Source organism: Leucopleurus acutus, assembly GCF_964270905.1.
Source record: "Leucopleurus acutus genome assembly, chromosome: 1".
Lineage (NCBI taxonomy): Eukaryota > Metazoa > Chordata > Mammalia > Artiodactyla > Delphinidae > Leucopleurus > Leucopleurus acutus.
The window spans coordinates 120,855,263-120,866,626 of NC_139142.1; the positions used below are offsets into that span (position 1 = coordinate 120,855,263).

General features: G+C 40.1%; 1 pseudogene across 1 annotated transcript; it reads left to right on the forward strand.

Moving 5' to 3' along the window:
• The first annotated feature begins 1,860 nt into the window (after positions 1-1,860).
• LOC309967207 (RAD52 motif-containing protein 1-like) lies at positions 1,861-7,459 on the forward strand (annotated as a pseudogene). The gene is made up of 5 exons: positions 1,861-1,956; positions 2,339-2,518; positions 5,676-5,798; positions 6,175-6,343; positions 7,317-7,459. The product of its transcript is annotated as an RAD52 motif-containing protein 1-like (transcript).
• Positions 7,460-11,364: the final 3,905 nt, after the last annotated feature.

Here is an 11,364-nt window from a genome sequence, read left to right on the forward strand (position 1 = left end):
CTAAGCCAGTTGTCGTGAAATTGCCCCACAATCAGTATTTGTCTGTTCCATCATTAGATTCAAAGGAAATGTTTTGGGGAAGAATACTATATAGGTGATGTATTCTTCATACTTCATCACTTCAGGTGTCCCAGTACTAAGTTTGATCACTTGATTAAGGTGGTATCTTCCATATCTCTCCATTGTAAAGTTATTTTTCCCCTTGGTAATTGATAAATCATATGTGGGTTGATACTTTGGGATCAGTGAAGATCCTACTTTCAAACACTCTTCACCCAACTGTGCATCAATGATAATCCTAGTGTGAATCGATTATTACATTGATAGATGCAAAATGACACTTTCCTAATTCTATCTTTCCTTTTGCATTTATTAGCTGACATTATTCTATAAAGAAGAGCTCCCCCACTTTTCATTTTGCATATCATTATGAACTCATGTGCTTTTTTTTTCAATTAACTATGTTATACCTTATAACTATGTTATACCTTTTGTCCAGATTTGGCCAATGCGATCTCTGTTATTGTTTAACCACACGATGCATTTTTATTACTAGAATAATTTCTAATATATTACTACTCACAAATAGGACCTGAGAAAGGGACTCCAGAAGGTGCAGTCTTATTCAGACTCTTCTTAGAAGTCTGCCTTCTTCCTCTGTACTCTCAACCCAAAGTGAGGATTTCGGGTTGGAAGGAGATAATTCTGAATTAAACTACAGATCAGTGTCACCCAATTCTAATCCCTATTCCCTTTTTTCTAGGCATACCATATCTACTGCCATCCTAATCCTTCTGTTGGGCACCTCTCTCCTCCTCTGTATTTATTTAAAACAGTCAAGAGCAGCAATTGGCCAACCGGCCCCTATCCAGTTCTGCAGTCCATACGCCCCAAGAACTCCTTTTTGCACTGGTCTGTGGTGGCCTTGGCCTACCTCTTCTACCTACTCAAGTAACTCTTTTACCACGAATTTAATTACCTGTGTTTCCATTTATAGGATCTTACCTAGCCTTAATGCCTGCTGCCTCTGCCAATTTAAAAATATTATTGAGGTTGTCTGAAAGACAGTCAAGCTGCATTGTGACAGCGAATGCCTGACAGACGTCACACGTTGTGGTGAGTCTCAATTGTGGGATAATAAATTTTTAATTATTTAATATTTTTATTTTTAATCGATGATAAATTTTAAAATTCATGATGTAATTGCATTATTTCAATTCATACTTTCATAGTTCCAGCTCCCTAAGTTTCTAAGAACTACCCCCTTGCTAAAAATCAGATTCTTGGTTACATTATTAAGCTAATAATATCTCAGTTACATTGTCAGCTTAATAATGTAACTGATCCGCATAGTTAAAGGAACAAGAGAAAGGAATGGATGGGGGAAGGGAATTAACATTAATGGCCTCATATCCTATGCTGTGCTCTGTGCAAATGAGAACTTACTGATATAGTGCATCACAGTTTGTAAACTGATTTTATATACATTAGGTCTCAAGTACCCTTTGTCTTATAGGACAGGTGTAAATATATTTTTGTTTATTTGTTTGTTTCTGCAATTTTATAAAGAGTACAAGTGATGCTGTTTTATGTCCTCTTTGGAGCCTGAGATTTCTGGTTCCATAACCAGAAACTGCTACCTAGTCCTTCTAATGGAATGGAGAGCTAGCTTATTCTTAGACTGTCAAGCTCTGAACTTGCTCTGAATCTCAAGCTTTTCTATCCACAAAACAGTCAGGAGTTTTCAACTGTTTTTCTATATATTAGATTTATTGGCACTAACTTTTTAAAAAGCGCGGGCACGCGTTCTCTGGCGCAGTCCGCTTGCTCCCTGAGCCGCACACGCGCTGTGAAGATAGGATGGTGCAGCTGGTACCTTTTGCAGTTCCCATTGGGGGTGACAAAACCCTGCTGATGTGGGAGCTGAGCTCTCAACCCACAGCCGAGGCCTTGCAAATGAGACGAGCCGGAGCAGAGGGAGGGGTGGACGAAGCCGCCCCGCGCCCCAGTAACTGGGCTCCCCGGGGTACTGCTTCAGTACCTCATCTGCCTGTGGTCTCCGCTGAGAGGAATCTTAGTTCTAGAGATGACCTGAGCAGTCAGCTCTCCCCCATAGACTTTTGAGGGATAGTTCCCAACAGAAGTCATTGCCTCCTAATGCTTCTCGAGAAGCTTAGGATTTCAGAGGGAAACTTGTTCATGAAATGAGAAGTGTTTGGAGTTCCAGGCTCACCACAGTTACCTGTGGCGAAGGGCTGGGGGAATATAAGGGAATAGGCGGTTTGCTTTCCTGGGCCTGAAATTTACTGCACTTCCTTAGCGTGGGACCGCCCTACAGCATTCTCTCTTCACAGTCTTCTCCCAGTTTGGCCTTCTGTATTCTGTCTGAGTCTTCCCAAACGCAGCAGTGGCCTGTCCTGGGTTCTATGCCATCATCAAGTTTTATTCAGCAAGGGATGCCCACAGAGCCCAAAAGGCATGCGACCAGAAGCAACTTTTTCACACATCTCCAGTGAAGATGGGTCCAAATGTGGAATTCCTCGCTCTACTGGGATGATGTGCTGAATTTAAAACTAATAGGCCATCGGGAATTCCCTGGTGGTCCAGTGGTTAGGACTCTGCACTTTCACTGCTGAGGGCCCGGGTTCAATCCCTGGTCTGGGAACTAAGATCCCACGGGGGAAAAAAAAAAAAGGCCAGCCTTTCTACAGCACTGTGGTGTACAGAATGCTCTCAGATGCACTGCTCCACTGATCCCCCAGTTCCCCAGTTGTTTCTTTTTTGTTAGATGAAGAAACTCGAACTCAGGATGGTTAAGTGACTTACTTAAGTTTCATGACAGTAAACGTGGAAACTAGAGGCCAAACCCAAACTTAACTGATGTTAAACCCCATGTCATTTTATGCTGGCCTTTAATTTAAGAAATCTTCACAAGAGTCTTCCTTTTATTTACTTTTATGTGGATTTTAAATGTGTGAGGTTGACAATTATTTATTTATTTATTTATTTATTTATTTTTTGCTGCGTTGGGTCTTTTTGCTGCATGCCGGCTTTCTCTATTTGCGGCGAGCGGGGGTTGCTCTTCCTTCCCGTGCGTGGGCTTCTCATCGCGACGATTTCTCTTGTTGTGGAGCACAGGTTCTAGGCACGCGGGCTTCAGTAGTTGTGTCTCACAGGCTCTAAGCACAGGCTCAGTAGTTGTGGCACACGGGCTTAGTTGCTTTGCGGCATGTGGGAACTTCCTGAACCAGGGATCAAACCCATGTCCCCTGCACTGGCAGGCAGACTCTTAACAATTGTGCCACCAGGGAAGTCCCGAGCTTGACAAACTTTGGTCAGATGTAAGATAAAGGAGGCTTCATTTCATCATCATCATCACTCTCAAGCTGCCTATTCAGAACTCCCTTCAGATTCCAGAAAATGGTTAAAATATTCTTTAATGCATTGTAGAAACCTTATTCCATATCAACATGCCATCCAATTTTACTTCCCCAGAATTAACATTTCATTATGTGCCTCCATTCAGCCACCATTCCTTTTTCAAGGACCATTTCAATTCCTCTGAATAAGTGAGTGAGGCTTAGATTTTCCAGACCTTTCCCTTTATAATTTTGTGTCTTCTCTGATTGTCTTCTTGCTCTAGCTACTTCCTACTGACCTTGCTGCCTATTCTCACCCATATTTCTTTACTCACTGATTTCACCTACATTGAATCTGAGAACTCTCCTCAGCTGTGACTCCAGGTACACTACCTCCCACCTCTGTAATCTGTTTAACACCCACTTCAATCCTGGCTGTACTCCCTGGGATTGAAATGATTTTGTGTCAGACATTCTTTAGTTTGCGGACCCTGCGACCATTTCACGTACCACTCAGATATTACAGATGGTCCTGGAAAGAGTATGAAACAGTTACTTGGTATCAGTTGTAAGTAATGAGTTCTTTTCTTATATTGGACATTAAGACCATTCCAGAGCGTAGGTTGTGAGATTTTCACAGCATAAAGCCCGTCACTGATAGAGTACTGAAGAAAATGTTCTACAAGTCACTATAGAGTTGAGAGGAAAGGGCATTCGTATTAGATTTCTTTATTTAATGCAGAGCCTTAGTTTACTACCCACAACCCCGAAATTGTTTCCTTATTTACTTATGCGTTCTTTTTCAATTTTATTTATTTATTTATTTATTTGGTTGCACCGGGTCTCAGTTGCAGCAGGCAGGGTCCTTGGTTGCGGCTCAAGGGCTCCCCAGTTGTGGCATGTGGGCTCCCCATTTGCAGTAGGCAGGCTCCTTCAGTTGTGGCTTGTAGTCTCCTTAAATGTGGCATGCGAAGTCTTAGTTGCAGCATGCATGTGAGACCTAGTTCCCTGACCAGAGATCAAACCCGGGCCACCTGCATTGGGACCAAGGAGTCTTAACCACTGCACCAGCACGGAAGTTCCAATTATGTGTTATTTTATTCACTGGCAGGTATACATACTTCTTAGCTTTTTTCCCCTCTGTTTTTTATAAATACAGAAAAGAGAATAACATCTTAAAATACAATGAGGAAAGGCCTAATGTATCTGAGTTTTTCTCAGTAGCATGAAGGGAAATGTTTGCCAGCAAGAACTGTGGCAAGGTTATCCCAGATGTGAACTGTCTCTACTACCCAGTGGCTCAGAGCCCTTCTGAAGCTTCCTAATTGTCCAAGACAGCTCCATTATGACTCACTGCACAGGACCTAGCGTCCCATGTGACACTCAACATTTAAAAATTAGTCTTCATTTCTCCTTCCCTGCAGGCAGCTTCAGTTGGAGAAAGTAATTTCATTTTATTGTGTACTCATTCATTCCCTCAGTCAACAGACCATCACTCCTCTATTGTATGCCAAGATCTATGCTTGTTTCTGGTAACAAGGAAAGAATAATACATGGTTCCTTCAAGCACTTAAGGAGCTCATAAACTAGTGACAGAGGAAGATGCACAAACAAATCAATAATGAATTAACAATGCTTTGACTTTATTTGTATTATTTGAATTTTTATGACTATATTTATATACTATACCCTGTTCAAAATAGAAATAGACATTTAAGAAAGAACTAGTGATGTAAAAAAATCCACAGTAATATGTAAGTTCTTTAGAGAGTTAAGAATGGAAATATTTGCACTCTCAAAGAAGCTTGTTAATGCAGATGAACCTCTAATTCTTTCGTTGCTTCATTTACATTTATAGAGGTAGAAGTATTCCCTCTTCTAACAGGGGTTAGTAACTTGGAGAGGGAGTGCTACAGATTAAGGTCCTAATTCAGTGGCAGGTCCATCTTATCTCCTCTTCACGTCATATTCTCAAGCAGGAGCTACAGGATGAGACGAGTAAAACAGTCCATTCCTTTGCTTACACCCAGCCCCATCATAGGCTTCTGCTGGGCTTTCTTGGATGCTTTCATCATCACTTTCACCACCAGAGGTCAGGGAACCTTCTGGTTAATCAGGGGCCCTGGAAATGATGCAGAAAAGTACTGACTTAAAAATAATAAATAACATTTATTTAGGGCTCACTGTGAACTCGTTGCTTAAAATGTCCTACTTAATCTTCACCACTCTATAAAATTGGTATTGATAAATCTCAGGTATATCCAAAATAAGTCTCTATGTAGGGTTGTGATATTTTTAGGTCTTTTATGTCTTTAGGTTCATCTTGGCACCAGACATGAGGCGGTTCAACATAATACGCTTGCCCTAAACAGCTCCAGATGCCAAGAATTGGCAAATTACTACTTTGATTTCCATGGGTGGTCAAAAAGGATCATCAAGGTAAACTCTGTAGACTTTCTTTCACTAACAAGACTCTTTTCAACACTGAACTCCTAGACTTTAGAGAGAAGAATAGAACAGGGCTATGGGGAGGACATGTGGGAGGCTTCCACATGGAAGTATCTGAGCATTGGCCTACCACCTAGAATTAGTGCTAATCTCAATGACTTGGATGGTGGTGTCCATAATTTTCTCCAGTATTTGTATGGTATATCATAAAGAAATAGTGGTCCATATCTAGTGATTCATTTGCAAGTCTCAGTTGATTTTGAAGGGATAGCATACCTAAACTATTACCTGGGATAGCTGCAGTTTAGTTTTTATTTCTAACAACAGTATATGTTGAAGTCTAGCCTTTAATTCAAAATCCTAACAGCTTCGGGATCTTTCTAACCTTGAAGAAAGGGAAAATGAAGATATTGTGACACCACTTCAGAAGCAAAGCCTGAAGTTCTTCTGTGCTTTAGAGGTGGTGTTGCCCTCCCACGAGTGCAGGAGTCCTGGAGTTGGCATGGCTGAGGAACCTTTGAATAAGTTGGAGGAAGGTCTGCTTTCCAGTATGTGTGTGTGTGGGGAGGTGAGGGAGTGGGATTTCTCTTTTTTCCTTTCTTTCTGAAACTCAGCTTTTCAGATACATCATCATCTTTTCTAAGCAACTAAAGCCCTGGGCAGAATTGTTCTGCCCGACAATATAGGTTTTTATCTTAGGCAATACCTGACAGCACCTTAAACTTTAGAATTTTAATACTGACTGCCTGCCAAGAAGCTTAGGAGGAGGGAAAATTAGGTTTTTTTGTTTTGTTTTTTGGGGTTTTTTTTTTTGTTAATAATTTGTTTTGGGCTAAAATAGTCCTTCAAATGCACATATCTCCTGGCCTTCAGTTATCCCAATAAAATCTTTGTTTAAAGATTGAAATAAACTCATGTGTAAATGTTCAGTCCTTTGCCTCCTATAAAAGGGCTTGAGCAGAATAAGTAAACGTAGATCCCTAGAAAGGGGATTCCGATTGGTACTGAGTTTTTTCCTAGAATCCATGGCACTTGGGCTTTGGGTTTTAAGTCGGAGGCAGGGCTGTTAGCGAATAGGGTGGAGGAGGCTCCACCATTCACCTGAGTGGGTGATGGTTGAGTAGAGTCCAGATCATCTGCACTACAATCAAAGCTATCTCACTGTATGAGTCCAGCCCTTGACGCAGAGGATAGCAGGGTCTGTAGCAGTGTAGCCTTAGCTTGTCCATTTGAAATCTGTGAGTAATGTGAGATTTGTGCCACGTTTTTGGTTTACATTTCCCATCTAATATTTTAGGAACTTCCAGAATAGATCTGAGCAGTAAAAATATGCCATGCCAGGGTATACCTGCAACGGAGACATTCACCCGTACCCCAGTATTGTGCCTGCCCTTAATCACTAAGGTAATGATCTAAGAATCACAGATGCATTTTTAGTTTTAAACATATAACCTAGAAATCAGTTATTCATATAGGCATTTTAAATTCATCTGTTTTGGTTGGATTTAGGGTCATTATCATTACATATGAAAAGGAAGGTAACCCAGAAGCTTGCTATTCAGAAAGCTATGACAGCTGCATTCCAGAAATTGCTGATTGTGGTTTTAGGTAAGACCTTTTTGAATGTCGTTGAAGTGCTTCAGTTTCAGTGAGCAAATAAATTTACTTGAAAAGTTAATTGCATGAAACTAATGGTTATCCAAAACATTACATATTCTTTCATTCACCAGATGCTTTCACAGCAACAGTCTTACATTTGTTCTTTGTGGCATTTATGAGAAAGACGACAGCACATATTATTGTCCCCAGTGTTTAGATGTAGAATGACTTGCCTCAGTTCATACAGAAAGTGTTTGATCCAGTTCTTCCTCAATGGCTTGCTTATCATACAGAATAGGGTAGTGATTATAAGCTTTGGACACCTGTGTTTGAGTCCTAACTTTGTCTCTTAGATTTTGTTGTTGTTGCAATTTTAGGTTTTTCCAGCCAGAGACATTTGAAGGTATTTAATATCTCTAAGCTGCAATTTCTTTATCTGCAAATAGGGTTAGTAATTCAGCTTACCACCAAATCGGGGATATTGTAAGAGTAAATGAGGTGATGAATATAAAAAGCTTAGAACTATGCCTGAAACATAGTAAGCAGACAAAGTATATTGACTATTATTTTTACCGTTGTTTTCTTGTTGAAGAGTTTATTAGATTAGGTTTTTGGAATCAGTTTAATTTCAGTTTTCATTTCTGATATATTGGGTGAATATCATTCTTATATAATAATCAGCTACGTTTTTGTGAGTCTTGAAATTGGACATGCCATTGAATAGCGTTGTGTTCCCTATCGAGTTATACAGCGGTGAGAATGTCACAGGCTGTGCCCAAAGGAAACTTTATGATTAGTAGATTCCCGGAACAGAATTGCTCCCCTGCTTCACAGCCCTGCAGGCTGAGAGACTGAGAAATCCTAGCTAAGTTGTCAGCGACCTTATTGGCTTGTAAGAGTTGACCATGGATTGGACTTGGCCTTCCAGCCTGGGCAGTCCTTCCAGTGAAGTTTGACTTCCCTGGTCATCAGGCAGAATCTCCATCCGCTGTCAACTCTGGGTAACAACCTTTAAGAACCAAACTAATTCCCTGGGTTGTTTGTGCCTAATATGCCAATGTACTCCTTATATGTACGCAAAACCCCTTAGACCAAAAAGCCTGGTGGCTCTAGCTTGCCTTGAGGCAAGCTGTATTGTCCAAAGGGTACATGGGCCAGTTTCTGCCAGTAGAGTGTTCAAATGCTCTGTCTGTCTGTCTCTGTCTCCAAAGCTTTGTTCATTGTATCTGGTAGAATTTTGGTCCCAAGGAGTAGACACTTGCCTTGCTTCTAATAGGAAGTATCTATTATAGTCCAGTGGTATCTCTCCCAGGTTTGAACTCACTTTGACCCCCACCTGATGCCTTCCTATTTAATTGTATTGTGATGGAACATTTTTGTTTCCACAGCTTTTAATTTCTATGTCCTTATTCCTTAGTTCTTATTTCTAAGATCATAAAGTTTTTGAACCAAAGTTGATACTTCTTATATATGTTTTCACAAATAATTATAATAAAAACTGACGTGTCAGATGAGGGAACTTCTAGGAAAATGCTCTTATTTTCTGCTTTTGGAAGTCAAAAGAATGTCTAATTATTCGGTGCTACCATTGTATATAGGAAGTTTTAGAACAAGAACACTTCTGAATTGATCCTTGTTAACTTTATTACAGAAAGTGGTAAAACAGCTGTGGCATATAGACCCTGTGAAGATGTCACAGATGCTAGAACCGAAGAGGAACTACAGGATTTAATTCAAGTATGTGGAGATAAAAGCTCAAGAGGTACACAGCCAGTGTAGCCATAATTCAAAACAACCAGCAGGATTTGGAAGACTTCAGCATGTCTACTCAGCCCTGTCTTCCTTAGGGAAATGTGAAACTCTGAAAGTACTTTTGAGGCAGGGAATTTGTAATACTTCTCCAAGTCCCGAGCCTTGTCTCTGGTCCCTATTTGAAGTTTGGAGAGCAGGATTGAGGGCCACCAGTGTACGTCTACAGTTGTGGACACAGGAGAAGACACAGGCCTTTTAGAACTCCCCTCAAATAGAATTGCAGGGGTTTGGGAACAAAGTAACTATGGTCTTAAGTGTGATTATGCTACACTGTTTAAAAACTATTCATGCCTTTCAAGTAAGGTATATTACCCAGATCTCAACATCTCATATATATCTTGTGTTAAATCTTTTGCCAAAGAACCTTTCTGTAAACGAGTTATATGGATACCTCGAATTAGGGATTAAATTGTCAATGTAATTTCTGAAAGAAAACATTAGTGTACTGCATATAGGATTTTTATTTAAAAGGAGCAAAAAATGTGTTTCCTGTCATTGAGAGCTTAATTTGGGGCTAGATTTCTGATTATTCAACTCACCCCAATGTTGCAAAGTTTGTTTTAAAGGGAAGAAAGTAGAGAAAGAAAAGGTGGTTATGTTGTGAAAAATGAAAAAAAATTGAAAGTTTTTCCTGTACAAAATAATTATTTTAATTTTAATTCAATTTAAATCAGTCAAGGAAACTTCAAACGTATCCATGTTTGGGCTATAAGAAGTCTAGCTTCCTGTGAAATGTGAGAGGAAAGGATTCCGTATTGATACTAAAGATTTTGGAAACCTGATTATAACAACATATCCACTCCTAAATGAGGCCAATCTTGGAATCAGTTCCATTTAGAAACCATTATGTGTTAGGCAGTGGAGATAAGATGAAGCTCCTTCTCTCTTGGAGTTTAGGTGTTAAAGGTGTACCAGACAATTAAAAAGGACTAAAATTAAATAGATTGTGGAAAGGACTGTGAAGAAAGTAAACTGGTGCTAGTTACAGTATTTCAAGAAAATTACTTAATATGCTGACTTTAACATTCTAAGTGTCTTCTCCATGTGTTCACACAGGGTAGACCTCTGAAAAGTGACACTGTAGTTTTTTCTAGATTAATGGCTCTGTTGAGAGAAGGTGGGATGGGGGAAGTCTTCCCATGCCAATGTAAAGGGCCATTCACTTGGTTTTAAACTCTCTTTCCCAGAATGAATTGCTCACCTGCCCCAAACCCCTCCTACAGAAATTCTTGAGTCATCACTGATTCAGTCGTAACCCCTGAGAACACAGTTGTGAATGTATAATGAGACGTGAATACTGAGAGTTTGGAGGAAATGGCAACATTTTAGCATAATTGTAAGGAGTGTCCCCCTCCCGCCACCCTAACTGGTGCTCATTTGGCAGGTCAGCCTACTTTTCTTGTCAGCCGTGTGGCCAAAGGCAGGAAGAATGTCTCTCAGACTTCAGCTTTCAGGAGGAAGTGTTCAGATTGCCAGAACTGGACTAGCACTTTTGAATTTCCCAGAATGCCAGGTCCTTTGGTTTCCTCGGGAAGCTCTGCATCCTTCCCAACACCCCTCCACCACTGGGCTGCTGGAGACACCCATTAGGATGGCTCAAATGTGAACAATGACAAGAACAAATTCTGTAGGGGTGGTGGAATAACTTGTTCACAACATAGGCCTGGTCCTGTTGGTATTAGGATTCTTTAATTTTGGCATCCTAGGATAGCAGCTCTTTTTAGTCCTGAGAAGGAACAGCTCAGGGGTGTACAACAATTCAGATGAAACTAACTAATATTCAATGACTATCTCTCACTACTCAGTTGTTTATTTCTATTAGTCATTATTCTCCTGGTTTTAGCTCTGATGTGGGGATTACAGAGGAGTCAACATTTAAATCTTCATAATCTGTGTATTTGTAGCTTCAGTATCATTACTGACCCATAGTTTTTTATGGTTTGGGAAGAGTTATTGATTTCATGTATCATGTAAAGGATTCACAATGATGATGGAGCAGCTAAGATTACAATAATGGCTGGTAAATTGTTCACATTTTCTCTACCTTTGCATCTATTGTATATATATGAGTTAGTTTAGATGTCAGTATTAGTGAAATAATATAGAGGACTAGAGAACTTATTTTAAAAATCACTATTGTGTGATG